This window comes from Danio rerio, chromosome 13, assembly GCF_052040795.2.
Source record: "Danio rerio strain M-AB ecotype USA chromosome 13, GRCz13ab, whole genome shotgun sequence".
In the NCBI taxonomy this organism is placed as follows: Eukaryota; Metazoa; Chordata; class Actinopteri; order Cypriniformes; family Danionidae; genus Danio; species Danio rerio.
Genome location: NC_141033.1, coordinates 32,231,673 through 32,253,446, shown reverse-complemented (window position 1 = coordinate 32,253,446; position 21,774 = coordinate 32,231,673). Strand labels below are relative to the sequence as shown.

The following is a 21,774-nucleotide window of genomic DNA, read 5'->3' as shown; positions in this document are numbered from 1 at the left end:
CTGCCGCAGGAATTAGGAGGTTTGCTAAAGGTGTAGCGGTTGTGCAGTGAGGGGTTTGCCTCTTTAATAAACAACGACAGTTTGTGTTCATTGAACAGTATAAGAATGAATAATAAACACATATGAAACAGTCCCTTAAAAGTCACGTCTTGTCTACAGTTTCGGGCTCAGGTGTGCTTTGCACTCACACTACAAGCATACCGGGCCAAAGCCCAAGTGAACCGCGCTCTGGCACACCTCTTCGGGTCAGGGCCGGCCAACTGAATCATGCCTGAGCCCGATTCTGAGCACTCACACTTCTCAAACGATCCGGGAACCGGGCCTGGGCACGGTTCGGATACCATAGTGTTAGTGTGCCCTTAATATCTGTTGATACCGCTCCTTCAAAGACATTTAACTGACTATAAGAAACTTTGCAAGAACATGTCAATTTACACCCCTTAACCCACCTTAACCCCAACCTAACAGTCTACTTATAATCTAATGAAAATCAGTTGGCATGTAGATGCAACGTAACAAATTCAACAAACAGACCATCAAATTTTTAGTGAATGACCAATTATTAACTCAAACAGTTAACTGCTTGTTGTTGAAAATGAACTATAGTTTGTAGAGAGTTGTATTTGTACTGTAACCCTTTTGTTGTTATTGCAATAAACAAATAATTATTAATAAAATAAATTAAATTAATACATTGAATAAATGATCACACCATGTGATCTGCCATGATTCATGACTGCAGCAAACTATGGCTATTTTTCAATATGCGTTCTTCAGTGATCTTGTGTCCTCGTGTAACGCCATCATCAACTGCCAAAGTTCAGTTCCAATACTCAAGACCGCAAGTCAGCTTTTGGTAAATGGAGTTTCAATTATCGATATACACTTATCCAATAGAGTAATCCAGAATATTTTTTATAACAGATCTATATCCCTTTCATTCAAATAAAAATGTATATTTTATTATTAAAAAAAAATTAATTGCTAAGAAAAAAATATTTAAAGTTTCCAGTGGCACAAAAAGTAAAGGAAGTCCATTTTGAAGTTCTAAATGAATCTATCCTTCTAAACAATGTTTGAGATGATTGTTCCTTTTGGGATGATCAAATTGAAACTACAGAGCATCTTTTCTATGATTGTAAATTTGCTTGTGCCTTTTGGGAAGATTTGCGTTGTTGGTCATTTTCTAAGTTTGAAGATTTACACGATTTAACAAAAGAAAATGTACTGTTTGGCTTATTTTTAAAAGGTGAAACACATGATTTAGCAACACGGCTATTTTCTTGGGAAGTTCTTTTTGTATAGGAATAGGTTCTTAAGAATTTTGCAGTAAATAGTCTGTATAAAAAAGACAATAAGCCTGTGCAACCAAACTAGCCTTTATAAACACATTATTTAACAAAAGATGATACTGCAGTAAAATATTTGTAGTCTCTTAAAAAGCATATATATATATATATATATTTATATATATATATATATATATATATATATATATATATATATATATATATATATATATATATGTGTGTGTGTGTGTGTGTGTGTGTGTGTGTGTGTGTATATATATATATATATATATATATATATATATATATATATATATATATATGTATGTATATGTGTGTGTGTATATACACACACACACACACACACGCACACACACACACACACACACACACACACACACACATATATATATATATATATATATATATATATATATATATATATATATATATATATATATATATATATATATATATTTACATATATATACATACATACATACATACATACATACATACATACATACATAGATAAATACCCCTTCTATATGTATATAGAAGGGGTATGAAAAGTTCACAGTTTGTTGTTAATTTGAAAAAATTGTGAGACGGAAGTTGCCCAATAATAAACGCGAAAGGTGAACTCGGCCAATTGTGTAATATCCGTATCGTCATCGCCGCTCCAGCAGTTGCTCAGACGCTGCACGCTGCAATCAATCGTCTGATCTCGGAGCGCTTTCGCGGTACTTTGATGCCACGTGTGACAGTCACGTGGCGTCCGCGCGCGGCGCGCAGCGTCAATCCGGACATTTCTAACCTCAGACGTATTTCGATCGATCTGCGCACGTTCAACTTGACAATGTTCAACATGTGACTGAAACATTTGCCTTTTATCAGTTGATTTCCTAAAACCACTTCATCTCGCCTGTGTTGTTTTATTTTTGAGTCTTTAGACTATTGTCAGTGACTCTCTCCTTTGGGATTGTTTTTTTTTTGCACATCTGAATGGATTGTTTTGGAGAAGTGGTGAGTCTTTGGTTGCTTTTGAGAAATAAGTAAGCCATATACCACAATATTGCAACCTGTAACGTTACCTTCAAACTTTATTAACTTCATAAACTAAACTGCACTTAAAGAACTTATTTTGCATTGCATGTACGAGGGGAAAATAGCACATGAATACACTTGCCTATGAATTCTCTCATTAAAATCTAAAAAAGCGGTCAATAGAGAACAACAGAGACAACAAGGAACAACACATGTATATGTCTCTTACTGTATGTTCAGTTGTAATACAATAAACCAAACACATTTTAGTACTATAGAGGAAACAGGCCCACAGACAGCCTTTATAGCAAGATTATGTGTGAACAGGACATTTCAGCCTTGTTCAAATACACTTTTGTTGCATATCCAATTAGAATCCAGTCATATTCTAAAAAAATGTGCATAGCAAAACCCTCACATTATTTACTAATCATATACTGAATGAAATCTTCCATTTCTACAAACCTGTTTTAGTTCCAAAAGTCTTCAAAATATCTTCTTGGTGCTGGTTTGAAACAAGTCAAAGTTGAGTAAATGAAGGCAGAATTGTCATTAACTTAACTATCCCTTAAGTGTGATATTTTCCAACAGAGCTTGGACAGGTGTTTGTTCAGTTAACATTAGAATGCAATGGTCTGAGAGACTGTGATCTTTTGACTCTTCAGTTTAGGTCAAGGAAGATTTTTGTGGAGTTTGATCTAATCCCATACCTCAAACCATGTACGGGAAATGTTGAAGAATCATCTTGACAAAGCAAACCGATGGGCACACTAAACCATGGCTTCGTAGTCTTGTTGGAAATGTTATGAAGTAACTAGCACTAGCACAGCAATTAAAATGCTAGCGTTGTAAATGAAAAATTCAGTGACTCCCGTGACAGTGATGTATTCTACATTGATCATCCTCTGTAATTTTGACTTGCTAATTAATCAACTTTATTTATGCAGTAAGGGGGGGAAAAATCCTAATGAGCAAAATGCCTCGGCAATCCAGACGCGTTCAATCATATAAACTTTTAGAAATATGCTAAATATGTACATACTTTTATACAGAATAATTATCCATTTTTAAAACCTGTCTAGACATCATGAAGAGAGGAAAATAACTTGAACTTGACAGACTTCTATAAGTGAACTGATTTAGTTACAATAAATGAATAAAAAAGCTCTCTTGTACAATGATTATACAGCAAGAGTGTTGATTTGAACTGCCAGTATAGTTGACAGAGCAGTTTGCCTCTTTATATGTGTTGGACACATTTCACAAAGTAGTAATTTGGCAAATTAAAGGTAATTTGTTTTTTTCCCCATCAGTTAAATGAATAAATGTAATGTATATTTGTATAAATTTAAATAAAAAACAAAAATGGTTGTTTATGTACTGTTATATTTTGGTGTCAATTTTCTCACAGTAGAATAAGGGGCAGCCAGAAACAATGTCCTATACTGTAGAACCTTATAGTGAAAATCACTAAATGAAATAATTTTAACTTATAATTTCTTAAAAAGCTACTTTGACTTAATGAAAAACAGATTCTCATGAACTGTTTATATCAAGCAGAACTCATACCGAATGAGTTATGAAGGAATTAATTCTTTTTTTGTGTGTTAACAAGCAATATCAAACCATTTAAGTAGCTAAAGTATATAGTTGTTTGGGCTCAATTAATTCCAATAACTGAATTCAAATCGGTTGGATAACTGAACTTAAAATGTTTAAGTTACTTATACTCTAAATGTTTGATGATATAAACACAAATAATATATGTGTATGCCTTTACTTTCTTTATTGTCCACAAGTGAAAATTTATCTTTGGCTTCACCAAACAACCACATCAATGTTCATATTTCACATATCACAGAAAAAAAACTGGTAAATGGTTTGCTGCAATCGGTTTCCTCAAACAGTTTGAGTTATCTTAACATATTGTGTTTTAATGTGTATGATTATCTTTCTCCAGTTCACTATTTAAAAAATCCCAATAAGACAGATTTATCCAAACACTGTTTACTGAATGCGACATCTCTAGCAAGTTATGTTAAAATATTACCAATAGGTAATATAGAGGATATTAACAAAATACTAATAACTCATAGTTCCATGAATGATCATGTTTAAAAGGCTTGTTCACCCAAAAATTGAAATTCTGTCATCATTTCACCCTTTACTTGTTCAAAAACTATTCAAGTTTCTTTCTTCTGTTAAACACAAAGGAAAATAATTTGATCAATGCTGATTGATGGGATTTATTGACTTCCACAGTATTTTTTATATGAAAGTTGATAGGTACAAGCAATTGGTTTTTAAAATATCTTTTGTCTTCAACAGAATGAAAGAGAGTAAATTGTGAGGTAACTTTTCCTTAAACTTCAACTTTGAATAAGACTTGTAAATCTTAGCATATTATGAACTTTAACCCTTAAAGACCGAGACAGCCGCCCGCGGCTAAAAATAAGTATTGCTCTTAAATGTTTAATAACTTTTGATCCGCTGATCCGATTCATACAATTCAAAGATTGGCATAAAGAAGAGAATCTCAGCTTTCCAGTGCTGTATCACATAACATTCGCGGACTTTCAGAGGCTCCGGAATCAGTGCGGTTACGTCATCAAAATTTGACAACGCTGATTTGACAAAGAAACGCTCGTCACTGTGTCTCCGGACAAACCAGACATGATACATTGACGCATTGTCCCTCCTCCAGGCCCAGATTGGTTCAAACTCGCTATATCACAACCAATAAGCATAGGTTTCGCTTTTGTTTGCTGACCAACAAGCTTTTTGAACAACACGGATGAGAGATAGGCATACATTTATGCGCGGCTAAATAAAACGCAAAAAAAATGTTTTGCATGAAATAATTTTCATACTAAGTACTTTTGCATGCACAGCAGCACAGAAACATGACAAAACAGTGACACAGCAAAGACGAACTGCTGCTCTTGCTGTTTTCAAAAGACGCAAATGAAGGTGCAGCTGTTTGTCTGCATTGCAGACAACCATATCCAAATCCATATCCACAGACAACCATATCCATGCTGGCACATAAAACCTAAGGATGTTCCATATTGAATCTAATTTAGTTATGTAACTGTTTATGGTATAGTAAATATTTATATCTATTTTTTACTGAGGTTTTGCACCATGTATATTTGGACTTTGACACATTATTTATTATTTTCTTATTTTTTTTATTTGTTCATTGTAAGTGGTGTTGTTTATAGTAACTGAAAATATATTATTTGGAAAAAGTCAAATTTGCTTCACTGTTCTATTATTTTGTAACATATTTTTTCTGTTTAGTTCATTCCCAGAACTTTTGGGCAAATACATTGTCAGTAAATAAATGCATTTTTTTCCCCCATAGAAAAACGCCTTGGAATAACATTAAAATAAATTGCTATAACTTGCTCAGGGAATTGTGGATGTAGACAAAATTTATTTTGGAAGTATAAAACATCATAGCATGTATTTCTAAAGAAAGAAAAACAAACTTCATAAGGTTTTGTTTGAAATAACTAGAAAATGCCACTTTTTTTAAAAAATCGTTTCTGGAAAATTCTGGAATATTTTCTGTCTGTTCATATGTTTTTGGACCAAAAAATATTTTAGACTGGACCTTTAAATGATACAGATTGAAACTTCAGGTTCTCCTGTTTAAAATGATATATGACACTTGAGGCTGACTGCTAAAATAAAAATAAAAACTGCTTTTAAAAAAATAATAATATAGGCCTATTAGGTGCCCACAAAATACCTCTAGGTCTTTAAGGGTTAAAAAAAGAAGCTTTTTTTAATATAAACTGGCTGTCACTTAAATTCATTAGACCCCTAAATGGTCTCACCTTTTATTATAATGCATGCACTCCAGACTAGTATATATATCTATATGCACACCCTCAATCCAAGGATCTTTGCATTGGGCAGCCCACTATATTTTATGCAGTTTCTCTTGTGTTCATTTGCATTTTTATGCAAGGTTACACAGAGGGGCTCGATTACCATTATGAATAGATTAAGGAAACTATCAATCATGTATCTTGTTGGACACTATGAATCAGACACTACACTTTTCTTTGTGGACTGTCGATTTGAAGAGGAATCACCCCATTTTAAGGTGATATTCAACTTAGAATGGGAAACTTTGTTTGTGTTTGGTCATTCATTTATGCAATATCAGCGTTATGGAAATTGAAACATTTAAAAATATGTTTTCAAAGTGCAAGATTTTGAAAACTGTGTAGTTATTGTCAAAAGTATGATTTTGTCATTGCACGTTCAGTCTACAGGAGGGTTGAGTATCGTTTGGGGTTATTTCCATACCGGCGCTAAATCTAAACTTTAAAACTGTACCGGTGCCTGAACTGATACTTTTGAGCCACAGAATTATAGTGCATGTCTTTAGAAAAATCTTTTATTTGACAAAAAAAATATTTTAACCAGACAGTATAATTAAAGTTGAAAGGATACATCAATTCATATTTTATATATTTGAATTAAATTGCATTAATATATTTCTTTTGATCATTTGTTTGTTAGCATGAATTTAAGATTTGTATCATGTACTACCTTTACATTAGCTTACTACTAACCTGTGTAAAGGCTGGCTTTAAAGTCAGGTAACACTTTTTTTTTTTACTTTCTAGGGTTGGGGCCACTAATCTCTCTATATAGATTTGGTGGTTAGGGCTTGTGACTACGTTTACTTAGACATCAGTAATCTTTTTTTTCTCTCTTAAGTTTACATGAGTTGCTTTTTGAATGTTCCTTTTAGGATCCTGGTTAACATGTTACAGCACATAGCGCGGAGATGCAGTGATATTAATTAATCTATCCATGTTGTATCGGGTGTTTGGTTTTTAATTTTTCGTCTTTAACCGCAGTTCGGCAGTTTCACTTTCACTCTAGAACATATTGTTCATGCCACCGTGACAAACTGAGGTACTGGATGAGAATATGAAGTAAGGACTGGTGGAAGATTGTTGTTTTAAAGGAATTTAAAACCGCACGCTGAATGGAAGAGAAAACCTCCGCATTTCAAGACGCGGGTGTCTGTGGTTCTTTAAGGTAATTAAAAATCGCTGTTTACATGGTAGACTCTTAATCAGAGTATTTTCCAAATGGTATTAAGTCAGAGTATTGGTGTAAATGTGCTCCGTGAATGTGCCAGATGATGTTGCAAGCTGTCAAAGTGCATTCCTCTGCCTTTAAGTTGATTCCATGCGCCCTCAAATGTTTCATCAAGTTTGACGTGTTTCCCTCCTTACAAACAACTTTTGTAAAGCATCAGAATCCTTGCTTGTAAAATAAAGCCATACTTTAGAACCCTTAGTTTAAGCAATTTTGATGAACGCGATCATGCGTGTCGATGAATCTGGTGATGAGTGACTCCTTTCAGATGTGCTGTACTGCGCGCTTTGCCTATGTGGGTGTGTTCCCTAAAGCAACAAGAACAAACGCCTGACATCACCGACGGTGTCGTATCCCTCAAAGTTGTTTAAAATTAAATGTTTGAAGTTGGTGTGACAACGCATACCTATGTGTGCCTTTGATGTACCCCTTGATGCTTTTTACGTCTTTGTCACAGCACCAGTAGCACCAAAATTTATATGCTGATTCGGTACGGTTCATACCGGTTACAAAGGTAGGGTTTCGGTAATCCTACCCTAGCCCAACCCTAGTCTACAGGTTTGTTCATATTATTGACAACCAAAAATCTGATTATGAAAGAAACAGAATATATTATATAGGGGAATAAATTTTTTTAATGTTTTGCATCATTTTCGAAAACATTTTTCTATTTTTGATTTATTGTTTTTATGTAAACATACCCTCAGACAATATACAGTTTAAAAACACAAATACTGTCAAAATGAATGTGACCGTACTAAACAAAACCCTACAAATATGATAATTAGTAACATATATTTGCATTTGCTGCATGTTCTCTGTTCTTTAAAGATTTGCCAACCTCTAGACTAGAGAAGCTCTGTTACTCAGTATAAAGAAAACAGCATTACTTTCTGGGGCGAGAAAGGCTTAAAAACTTCAGGCTAATGATAACAAATGACAGCTAATGAGTTGTCCAAACATAACAAATGAAAAGAATTAAAGGCTTAGAAGCACCACTGTTTCATTAAAATGCAATAAGGAAAGGAAAGATTAGGTTTATGGATGAGTGAGGATTTTTATTGTGTAGGTTTGGTTTGAAAATGGAAATCCGCAAATAAGGGCAGAGTCATGTTTGGTTAGCTGATGGGATGTGATGAGCACCTATGCAATTTAGCCTACTTTGGAGAACGGGATGCACATGCAGTACAGTTTGCCTTGCAGCTTTAATGTTTTCTTTCTCATATAGTTTTTGGATGTTGTTTTTCTCCCCTCCCAACCCCAAAGTCTTTGCGCTCGACATTGAGCACAATATCATTTATCTTTATGATTGTATTCCTTGAGTAGCAGTTTTCTTAACAATAATCAATATTGAAGTCGCCATTGGCCAAAGCGACCAGAAGAGGCCAGCTGTATGAAGCAGGGGGAGGTGAGGGAATTCTTCCACTGAATTGACCTTGTCAGTGTAACAGTGCTGTTTGAGTTTGGCCCTGAGCATTCAAACACGCTCTCAATCACCTCTGGAAGCCAGCAGTCCACACTTGGCTGCAGTAGTAGCCCTTCGCTATGATCTCAATTTGTATGTTGTCTCGGGCTGTTACGACTTGACATGGTAAAATGAATGGGATTGATCTATCGCTTGAGTATATCTCCTTCCTGGAGGCGGGATAACTTGTTTTTGAGACTTGTGTGGAGAATAAATAATTCCATTGAATCTGACTTTTTGCATAGAGTTGAGCTAATTACTGGGAATCATTTAAAGAGCGGCTCGGATGAGGATGATGATGCTTTTATTATTGGTCTGATATTGCTTTTTCGAAAATCCTCTTATCCTAGCAGGCAAATTATTTCCTTGTTTTTGAATAATTTAGCAAACGCTCGTGCTCAGTACAGTAGATTATTATGCAGTTTTGCTCTATTTGCTCGATTTGCATAAATTGAATTTACATTGATGTATTTTGTATGTTTTTCACATTGCTGGGCCCAGCTCATTTGTGTAATTTTTGTTTTTATTCTGCGGGAACTCTACAAAGCATATAGTCTGTGCTGAAACACTGTCTTAACCCTTGACTGCGTTACATCTGTTAATGAGCTCGCATATTTGGAGTGCCGCCGTGAATTACTTTGCATGTTTTTAAAATGCCCGACACAGACTGGGTGCTGTGTGCTATCCGTCCTCCTGCAGTCTCCCATAGGGAATGGAGAATTACACTTATGTTTACTGCAGAAAAGGAGGCGTGCTCACAATTAGATTGCAATGGAGAGCCCAGCAGTCCGCTAGACTTCATGCCAGGATTTACAGAATGAATACATTCAGCCATCACACAGAGTCAAAAGAGGCTTCATTGTGAGGGCTGGTTTGTAGCTCAGTGTGATGGGTCAACATTGGATGGCTCATAATAGTGGAGCATCAGTATTCCTTATGTTATAGCCAAATATACCAGTTTGAAGTCTTAAAGGGATAGTTCAGCTAAAAATGAAAGGATTTACTCACTCTCGTGTTATTTACATTTTATGAGATGTTTTTAAGAATGTTTTAGTGGTTCTTGCTCACTAAGGTAAAGTTGTGGCCAAAACTTTTAAGCTCCAAAAAATAATGTGTTTTCTGGTTATATTTTCTTTCAAATGAAGTTGAAACTTTGGCTAATGCTTTCATATAGATCAGTGTTTCTCAACCATGTTCCTGAAGGACCACCAGCTCTACATATTTTCTATGTCTCCTTTACCAAACACACCTGATTCAGATCATCAGCTCATTAGCAGAGACTGAAAGACCTGTAATGTGTGTGACAGACTAAGGAGACATCCAAAACATGCAGTGTAGGTGATCCTCCAGGAACAGGGTTGAGAAACACTGATATAGATCATGCTTAAAATATGAAAATATGAAGATCGTTATGTTTTGCCATGTAATGTGCAACTTTGAGGATTATTGTACAGTTTTTAGTACATTAGATATAATTTGTTTATTAATCAATCGTTTGGTATGATTTTAAGGTGATTTAAACAGTGGTGGAAAGAGTACTGAAAAATCATACTTGAGTAAAAGTACCATTATTTGCCCAAAAATATAGTGTAAAGTAAAGTATAAGTACAGTTGAAGTCAGAATTATTAGCCCTCCTGAATTTTTAGTGCCCCTGTTTATTTTTTCCCCAACTTCTGTTTAACAGAGAGAAGATTTTTTTTCAACACATTTCTAAACATAATAGTTTTAATAATTCATTTCTAACTGATTTATTTTATCTTTGCCATGCTGACAGTATTAGATATTTTTCAAGACTCTTCTACAGCTTAAAGTGACATTTAAAGGGTAAACTAGGTTAATTAGGTTATCTCGGCAGGTTAGGGTAATTAGCAAGTTATTGTAAAACGATGGTTAGTTCTGACTATCGGAAAAAAAAAGGGGCTAATAATTTTGACCTTAATTTTTTTTTTTTTAAATTAAAAACTGCTTTTATTTTAGCCGAAATAAAACTTACTCCAGTAAAAAAATATATTATCAGACATACTGTGAACATTTCCTTGCTCTGTTAAATATAATTTGGGAAATATTTAAAAAAAGATAGAAAAATTCAAGGGGATATATATATATATATATATATATATATATATATATATATATATATATATATATATATATACATACACACACACACACACATATATATATATATATATATGTTGTAAATGTTATGCAAGGTATAAGTAAAAAAGTAAAAAGAAGCCCTTTAAAAAGTACTCAAGAGTAGTGAGCATACCTTCCAACACCTCCCCTTTTTTTCCAAAGAGTCTCCCATATTTTAGACCCATCACCCTGCAATTTTGTTATATCTCACTTTGGTAAAGTATCCGATCCGAGCGGCCCCCTGAAACCTGGTCCAAAGTACAGTTACTAACACCACAGTACCGGTTCTAAACCATGTTATTCGGACACCTCACGCCTGAACAACATTCTGTTGTGCATTTAGTTATTGTTTTTACAGCCATTTCGGTGATTATACACCAACCTGATTTTCACCTTTACCTTGATCCTGAAACTTTTCTCAATGAGCCAATCAGAATTAAAGCATATGTTTACTGTTTATTTTAGGTTTAGGCTTATAGTTAGGTTCATGCAATTCTACGTGATTTTTATCCAATTCCTATCTATTCAGCTCTGATTAAGGGAATAATTTACAATTCGGGTTGGGCTTAAGGGTAGGAATTAAGTATGGTTTACATTTCTAAACAAAAATGATGTTCCAGGATCAACATCGATGTTAATCCAAGACCACATCGTACTTGGCAAAATAATGACATGAATCATGACATCATCAGTGGCAGTCTAAACAGACTTTAGGTCATTTTGTGTAAAGTTTTTGGACATCTTCCAGGACACCTTCAATACTTCCAAACAGTTAGCTGCATTTATAAATAGCCTATGTCTTAAGGTAGTTCAGTATGATGCGGTTTACGGTCTATATGTGATGTGATTGGACAGGAATCACAGGACTGATTTTTCTAATCCCAATAAACAGAAAAGAAAATAGTGACTGCAGGTTAATAGAAAATAGTGGAGTAAAAGTACTGATTCTGCACTAAAAAGGTACTCAAGCGAAAGTAAAAGTACACATTTTTAAAACTACAATTTCTTAGAAAAATTAATTTGAGTATTTGTAATTTGTTACTTAGCTACACTAATGAATTTAAAACTAATTTAATGTACAAAGTTACTATAGATTGCTGGATAATTTAAGCATTATGTACTGTTATAGTATTTCATATTTTTAGTTGGCATTTACATTTATGTCAGTGTATGTAATTTTATTGTGCATTGTTTTACAAATTTACATAGTTTTATTAGCTTTAGTTATTAAAGGACTTGTTTAAACAAACAACATTTCAAGAGTTCACACTTAGATACTGTTTGACAACTTGTTAGCAAGTTAGCAGGTTTGGCATGCTGTCCCGGGAGAGAACCCTGAGCTCGGAGATAGTTGAGCCCAGGGTTCCCGCCAGGTCCATAAAGCATGTGAGGGGAGTACGAGGTCAGGTGTTCTCGAGAGCTCCCCTCGGCAAAAGAGGAAAGGAGGAGAAGGGGTGGATGGGGGGTTTCTTCGGAAAACGAAGATAGGGGTGTACATCTTAGCTAGGTTATTTATAGTGGGTTTGGATCGTTCCGATTGGCTAGCTAATGAGCTTAGATGAGTGGCCGGCTGCAGTCAATCATATCACGTGCTCCTCTCGAAATTAGTTTATGAAACTTCATTTTTTTTAATCAATTACTTTTTTGTTATTTAATTAATTGTGGTTTTGTAGTTTTTATTAATTTTTGATTTGAAACATTTTTCAAAAATCTACTTTTCTCTCCCACAAAAAAAAAAAGTTTGGAACAACATTAAAAAGGAAAATAGTTTTCTTTGTGCTCTCTTCTGCTACTGAGAAGTTACTATATGACTTTTGAGCGAAATACATATGTATATTTTCATCCATGTGTGTGCGTTAGGATGAGCGAGGCAATATCAGAGTCACTAAATCATCCTGTAATCAGCTCTCTGTGCGGCTCCATCCATGCATGTTGAGCGCGGAGTCTCAGCGTGGCCTGCCTGTGAACGCGAGCCCCCCCTCCCTCAGCCGACCCCATCTGTAGCCCATCTCCTTCTGCATTATCTGGAACCTATAAAACTCCTGAGCGGCACAAAAGAGTTAATGATTCCTTTTGTTTTGTGGAGGGGGGGAGGGTGCACGGGCAAATGACAACAACAGATCCATCAAACTTAGCGGCGCTGGGCATATCAGCACTTTCTCTTCACCGCTGAAGTGCACATATTGCGCGCTGTCCCTCCCTGAGGAGTGGCAAGCGGACCGAGGGGACAGGGCAGCCCTTCGGTGGCCAGCCAGGACTTGATAAATGACTGGAGCAAAACTTCCCCGTCGCCAGTCGGACAGGAGCCCCCCCCCCCCCCCCCCCCCCACCTTCAGTGAGCTACATCATCCTAACAGCATTATTCTTTGTATGGTGTTTGTCGATAAAGCCACCCCCCTATGATTGGCGTGGTAACATGGGCAGGTTAATTGGAAGGCTGAACTGTGAAATGGCACGGGAAGTGCACAGATATTGTCCCCACACCATAACATATGAAGAGTGTGTATCTGTCTATCGATTACATGCTGGGTTCACGGCACCACTGTGAGCCACAGATGATTGGGGATGGGTGATAAATGCATGTGGGGATGAACGTATGGATACCGTTGCTGCCAAGTCAGGCAGGCAGGAACCAGTATTTCGTGATTTCAGGGATAATTCAGCCAAAGGGAAAGTGATGTCATTATTTATCCTAACTTATGACACCTTGAACACTCATTGTCCATTCAAAGGTCACTGGGAAAGTATCGTACATGTTATGCATAGATTTTGTGCATGTGATTTTTGTTAAAAAACAAAACAAACAAAAAACAGTTAACTTTTTTTTAAACGGCATGTATTGAAAATCTTGACATCTGCTGTAGCGCCTTAGCGAGAGGAATGTCCAGTTCATGAATGAGTCCTTAATTTCAGCCATGTCCTTTTAATAAATCTCTGAATTCGTTTTGAAAAACAGTAGAATGCTATTTATAACAGCACACTGTACTAGAAGAAACAACATAAATGATGAATGTGAATAGTGAATTTGATTTGTTAAAAACAATTGTGTGATATAAGACACAGCTTTGGAAAAAGAACTAACCATCTTATTTATAATTGAGAAAAACATCATGATGAAAGCTGCTATATCCAACAGAAAAGCAAGTTCATTGTAAAAAAAAAAAAAAAAAAAAAAGCAGAGTTCCTCTCAATTCCTTTATGTTGTCCAAATTGAAAAAAGTTGATTGAACATAAAACAATGAAGTCATACCAAAAAAAGATTAGCAAGAATTTTGCTAATTCAGCATAAATATAAGTAGTTTGAACCAATAGAAAAATATTTCTTTTTTAGTGTTGTAACTATTATAACTAATGTTCAGTGTCATGATTTCATTTCATGAGACTTTGATGTATTGTCAGGAGCCACAAGTATCAATTTGTATTATTAATATATTTATATATTAGACTCTGAAAATGTTTGTAGCCCTTCCATTCTTATAAAAAATGTAACTATTTGACGTATTGTCAGAAAAGTGTCTAATTTGTATGAATTCTTAAAATTGCATTTATATGATAATATACAATATTTAAACGGAGGCACCCCTGAACCAAATCCCTCATTGAGAGATGAACAATTAGTACCAAAATGTGCGAATTAAGGCTGATTTATATTATTCTGCATGAAGTATATGCTTCCTCGTATGCTTTGGCGCAGTCTGCGTGTGGTCGCACAGCCCTCGCCATGGTTGATGCCAACACTGAACCTCTCCAAAAATGTAACTATATGTCGTAATGAGGTGTAGCACAAGCTCTGTGATTGGTCGGCTTAGTAGTGCTGACGAGTGTGGGCGGTGCTGAGAGCCGTGAGCCCGATGGAGCGATTGTTTACAAGTGTTGGGTCGTGAACATTTGTTTTGCAATTACTAGGACTGTGAGATTTGAGAAAAATATCTTGTGTGTGTGTGTGTATATATATATATATATATATATATATATATATATATATATATATATATATATATATATATATATATATATATATATATATATATATATATAAAATTAACAGATATTGTGATTTTCAATAATCTGTATTGTAGCTTTTTACTGCTAAAATGCAGTGAGTGTTTAGTTGACTTTTTAGCAAGATACTCCTCATATAGCCACCTGTGGTGCTTTTAAGGTCCTGGTTGTTGTATTTCCTCGTGCTGTGGCAACAATTCTGCGACAGCTCTTACAAATGACCTGTTTGTGTTTCCCATATTACCGATGTGCTGTTTTTCTTTGATAATAATTAGTCTATTAATGCTTCTGAAGCGGCAGACGCCATCATCCCACTTGTTTGTGCTTTCCTATTTGTTTTTTATTTTTTATTTTAGGCCTATAGTTCGATTGCGCAATTCTGATTGGGCAGAACAAAAATCTGCTCACTCAATTTGGTTGGTATGGCGCATTTGCTCTGGGTGAGGGAAGATAAATAATATATGTTTCATATCGCAGCCTCTTGTCAAATTGTGATTGCGATTCGATTAATTGCACAGCTCTAGTGCTTACCTTATGATTAAAGTTGTTTCATGTCCGCCGGGTCCCGCCTCTAAATGAGCAAGTTTTAGCTACTTGTAGTGTTCAGAATAATACAAAATGCTCGCGAAGAAACTCGACGCAGAGGAACATAAAAACCTACTGTTACCTAGCTCTTCGGAAGTGTTATTTCAGAGCAGCACAAATATTGCTCAAATTAGCCACCAAATCAAAAAATTACCAATTGCCGTGAGATTGTGTTGGTGTAGCCATGGACTTGTATTTTATTAAACGAATATAACAGAATTTAACAGAAAATTGAAATTTGAGTGAACTTTTTCTTTTAAATAATACTTTTTCGATATGATTTTCTGTATTTTAAAAGCTCCAGTCCAAATTAAACTGCTCATTTTAGCAAGAACTACTCGTTTAAAAATGAGCAACTGCCAGACATCCTCTAAGAAACACTCTTTCACAACATTTACAGTACTGCATGCATAACGTGCTGAAAATGCATTTTCCCAAGGGCTTAACTGCATCTTGGAGCAGCTCTCGTGTCAAAGGCTCATGGCAATGTTTTGTGTCTGGACTCTTACCTCTTTAGACAGTGATCCTTTGCTTCAGGAGGCCTTTTGATCAGAGGGCCATGCCTAACATCAGATGGAGGACACTTGATACCAGACAGAGGAGGTAATATAACACAACGTCCTCCTCTAGAACTTTTGCTCCCTGTCTTGCGTGTCTGGCCACCCTGCTCCCTGATGCTATCAGCAAGAGAGAAAGACTGACAGTAGCCCAGTGCCAAAGGATAGGACATAGGCTTTTTACAAAGCTTGACAGGGGTCAGGTATTTAGTTGCTGTGCATTTTTTTTTCCCTCGAGAATTTCCTTGCGAGGGCGTAATATAAATTCGATAGCCTACACACGCATGTCATTTGGCCCATGCTTGTGTGTTGGTTCATCTAAACATTTGTGTGCACTGCATGCGTCCATGTGTCTGACTGATCAGGTTTGTTTGTTTTCCCTTCCTTAACGTGTCTATCTGTTACCCAAGTTATCTCTCTTCACATAAATGAAGCATTACGTGGTCAAAGTGCAAGCATCTCGGCAGCGTGTTACTTCAATTACCTTCCCATCATTCCAGGTAGCGCCATGATTCATTGTTTGGGTATCAAAGAGTTTCATTAGTTTGATTCCTTAGCCTAGATATATAGTTTATTAATTCTGAAATTAATTGCAAAGGCGAAGTGACATTTTACAAGAAATGTTTAGCATAGCATGAATTATTACTTTGATGCTAAATTTGATGTAAGGCAATTGGGTCCATATCCTTGACTTCATGGCTAGTAAATTGAGTCCTTCATATCACTTTTTATGCGTTTGATGACTGGTTAAAAAAAGTATTTAAATAATTTCTAAGACCCTCTCTATAAAATAGGATGGATGTATATAATGGTTGCATTCTGAAATTGACAGGATTTAACACTGAGGGGCTGTAAACTGAAAAAAAAATTCAATAAATTATCATTCATTTCATTCATTCATTTTCTTGTCGGCTTAGTCCCTTTATTTATCAACCGCCAACTTATCCAGCAAGTTTTTACGCAGCAGCTGCCCTTCCAGCCGCAACCTATCTCTGGGAAATCAATGAATTACTATTTTTTAAAATTGTTTTGTATGTGCTGCAAACATTTTACATCAGCAGTGTTTAACAAGCTAAATGCAGTAATTTGTAAGTAATCCATTAACAGGATATATATATAGGAATCCTGAAGGTAATTTCAATACCGTAAGACTTTTTAAAGACATTCTCTGTATATTTTAGACCTCATCGCCACTTCAAATTCTAATTAGTAACTATTAACTTAAACAGTTGTTAATAAACAGTTGTTAATAAATTAGTTGTAGTTAAATAAATCAGTGGAGCACAACCATTCAACAGAACTCAGATAATCTTGGAAGAAACAAAGTTTGAAGGTGGTTTTCAGCGATAGGTTTCAGCCACTGTTTAAACTCATCTTTCTCCAACCAGGACTACGCAAACTTACAGTTTCCCATTTTGCCGTTTGTTTCGCTCTATAGTTTCGCTACATGTGGAGAGCGTCACACCACCTTCCCACGTTAGTCGCAAATTACTGGACATCACCCTGACGGAGGAGCTTGGCTAGACATGCCACGGCCTGAACCAGTCGCATGGATCGAGCATGCTGTTGTTAATATTAGGAGGAAAAATTTGTTTTTTTATGTTTTTTTTTAAGATTAAATGCGTGAACAAAACTTAAGACTTCATGAAAATGTGATTAAGACTTTTAAAATTTTTTAAGGGCCTTAATTTTCTTAGAATTGATTTATTAACTTTTAATACATTTCAAGACCCCATAGACACCCTGATTGAGAGTGTGGAAAAAAATAAGGAATTGGGAAGAAAAAAGGACATTTTTGTCTCCTAACAAACCAATACAATGAAATTTAGGTTTTCAACCTGGAATTATGGGGAAATGTTTTACATTGTGAAATGCTGGTATAACCACTATAAACGATTTATATAAGAAGGATGTATTGTTATCATTTGTACAGTTGAGAACTAAATATAACTTACCCTCAAATAATTTTTTTAGATATTTACAAATTAGAAGCTTTGTGCAGAAAAATATTGTCCATGGATTTTCTTGTCATCTAAAAGGTGCTCCTTGAAAATAGTTCGAAATCACCAATAACGCGTTGTTGTGAAGCTTTGTTGCTAGGAGTTATATCTAAAAAGTTAAGGCCTAAAAAACTTAATGAAGCAACTCTAGATGTTTTGCAGAAAGATCTGTGATGCTCAATTGATGCAGATCCTCGCATACACATTCGGCAGTATGCTGGGAATATATCAATCTGCAATAGATGTAAAGAACAACAATTCAAACTTTTTCGTCTCTAAATGACCCCATCACGTTAACATAGGTTTAATTGAAATTAATCTCCATTTTGTTTAAAGTGCAAAGTTGAGGAAGGTGATTTCATGCTTTGTATTTGGAATTGTTTATATATTAAAGGCTATTGGGTACAGATTTGTAGGAGATTAAGTCTTATATTTGATATGTGACTTTGACTCTCTTAATTTTTGTTCGTTCTTGCTGTTAATGATTTAAAGAGTGCGACAAACAGAACGTTGTTTAACTTTCTTACCTATGCTGCACAAAAGAATGTATTTCTTAAATGGATATCTGATAAACCACCAACAGTATATTTGATTCTTTTTTATTGGAACATATTGGCCACCGGTCAAGCAGAAAAATTTATACTTTTTATAAGATATGGACTCCTTTCCTTGAGTATGTATGTCCCAGGATTTTCGGTACCTTTTTGCAAAACCTTAGATCACCATAAACCTTAGTTTTTTAATTCATTCATTTTCTTTTCTGCCTAGTCCCTTTATTTAATCCGGGGTCGCCACAGCAGAATGAACCACCGACTTATCCAGTACATTTTACGCAGCGGATGCTTATCCAGCTGCAACCCATCTCTGGGAAATTGGTAAAATGATGTATTCTTTTATTATTATTATTATTATTACTTTGTGTATTTTTATTTGATCTTCAGTATATGCTGTGATGATGCTGTGATGTTAAGAAGTTTGTTGGTTGTAATCTGTGGTTATTGTTCTGTTGTTTTGTTAAAATAAAGGCAAAAAATGTAATAATTCATTCATTCATTTTACACAGTGGAATGAACCACCAACTGTTCCAGCATATACGGATGCCTTTCCAGCTGCAACCCATTATACACCTAGGCCAATCTATGTTTTACCCAATTCACTTATAGTGCATGTTTTTGGACTATGGAGAAAGCCAAAGCACCCAGAGGAAACCCACGCAACCACAGGGAGAACATGCAAACTCCACACAGAAGTGTGGCCCAGCTGGCCCAGCCGAGATTCAAACCAGTGACCTTCTTGCTGTGAGGCTACAGTGCTGCCCAAATGTAGTAATGTTCAACTTGATTTGTTTGTTTAAATGCAGCCCATATACATTGTTTTCAACCACTTACCGTAAAAATATTTAGTAAATCCAATCAATCATTATTTTTAGTGTATAGCCTGTGCCACACTCTTCTCAATTATTATCTTTTTCTTTTGATGTTCACATTGGGACAACAACCAAGTTACTTTGACTTTCACATCAGTGCTGTCGATGCAACTTCTGTTCGTCTTTCACATTAGCACATAGTCGGATGTCGTCAGCAGGACAACAATCAAAGCATCTTGCAGTAGCCTCGAGATCCATGTGTCCGCTTGGTCTCCCGTGGTCTGCCTGTGTGAATGGGTGGAAGGCCCCAGCAGGCAGAGTTCTGGCCGCCTCCGTGCTTCCTGGGCCTCCTGGGGCTGGGTGAGTCTGCCTCCTCTCTGGGTGGATAAAAGCGTCCCTCGCTGCACAGCGCTGGGGTCCAGATTGCTATACTGGGACAGTCTGGAGGTGGGCTATGGCACTCCAATTCATCTCCTGCTGTAGCTCAGCGACGAAAGCGCCTAGTGCCCACTTCTCATCTGTGGGAGCACTCAGGAAGATGGATTGGTTGGCCGGACCATCAGAGGAGGCAAAGCGTGTGGCTAAGAGCCTATGTAGCACGTGGCTGCTCTCATATGCAAGTTTGATGAAAGACATTCACAAACAGAGTCTGGGGAGCTTCTTCGGTATCAGATGTCTGAAAGTGGCGTGCGCTTTAGTATGAAAGCGGCACGTGCTGGCACGGGCCATTCATCACTTGCTTTCCACTTTTATGGGGTGCTTCGAATACGATGTTCAACGACGGTTTGGAAATTAAGATGCTTCCTTAAGTCAGTTTCGGTGCCTTAGCACGTTCCACCTTGCTCGTAATTACATGGGCATGTCCAGAAAGACGGACCAAATTACACACAGAAATAAGATGAGGTGCTATCGGTAATATTCTTATGATGTTCCTATTAATCAGCTTGGCTGGTTTTTATCACAGGCTGCCCTTCCCACCGCTGGCCAGGCGATAATCAGAAATACATAAAGAAATTCCAGTGGAGCCAGGACCCAGCTTTGTCTTATTATGGAATAAACCTTGTGGAAAATATCGGTTCATCCCCAGAAGCGGCTACAAATTGGTCCTGCGTGACACGCTTGGAATTTCCGCCGCATTCCATGACCTAAAACAAAAATGACATGAACATTGACAAATTTGACAAAGAAATTTGTGCAAAAAACAACCTCTATTTGGTCAGCCAAGCAGCAAATATGTCGGATGATATGCTTTATTAAGCAATCCATTTTTCAGCAATAGCGGTGCCATCTGCAAAGGTTAGCGTGCATCAAGCTACAGAAATTTCATCTGCCTCTCTGGGCCTCGGCAAACACTCCGGCACATTTTTCATGTACATACAATTTTGGATGCAAATAGAATACTTGATGAAAGGGATGACCTTCTGAAGTGACTCCTTGGCAGTAAGGTAGGACGGAACAGGCAGCAGGAACAGAATGAGTTACTGCCCTGGCTGATCCAGCAGCACTGTAATATATGACTACTGTTCACACACAGAGTGAAAGCTCACCCCACCCCACTCTGCTACATCTCGCTTTGCTCTGCCTGGTTAAAGAAACCTGACAAAACTTAAAGGTGATTTGGCCCACTGAAAGTTTTTAATGACTGCAATCGCACTGTAACTGAACATACAAACTGTATTATGTTATTCATGCATTAAAATAATATAATATAAAATAATATAACATAATATAATATAATATAATATAAAATAATATAATATAATATAATATAATATAATATAATATAATATAATATAATATAATATAATATAATATAATGTAATGTAATGTAATGTAATGTAATGTAATATAATGTAATGTAATGTAATGTAATATGGGGTGGTGCGGTGACGCACTGTGTAGCGCTGTCGCCTCACAGCCAAAAAGTTGCTTGATCGAGGCTTGGCTGGATCAGTTGGCATTTCTGTGTGGAGTTTGCATGTTCTCCCTGTGTTCGAATGGGTTTCCACTGAGTGCTCCGGTTTCGCCCACAGTCCAAAGACATGCGCTGTAGGTGAATTGGATAAGCTAAATTGTCCATAGTGTATGTTAGAATGCAGCAGTAAATGGGTGTGTTACCATTGATGGAAGGGCATTCGCTGCGTAAAACATAAGCTGGATAAGTTGGCGGTTCATTGATTAATAAAGGGACTA

At 36.2% G+C, this 21,774-nt stretch overlaps 1 protein-coding gene across 6 annotated transcripts in view; it reads left to right on the top strand.

Annotated features, from left to right (window-relative positions):
- Positions 1-2,109: 2,109 nt before the first annotated feature.
- cdhr1a (cadherin-related family member 1a) overlaps positions 2,110-21,774 on the top strand; it is a 221,458-nt gene continuing 201,793 nt past the window's right edge. For 3 of the 6 annotated variants that reach the window (XM_087277818.1, XM_087277823.1, XM_087277814.1), the window contains exon 1: positions 2,110-2,315. The gene's annotated coding sequence lies outside the window, so the exon portion shown is untranslated. Of the gene's footprint in view, positions 2,316-16,175; positions 16,262-18,983; positions 19,091-21,774 lie in introns of all 6 variants that reach the window. The other 3 variants (XM_087277820.1, XM_087277824.1, XM_087277819.1) reach the window with 2 other exon arrangements.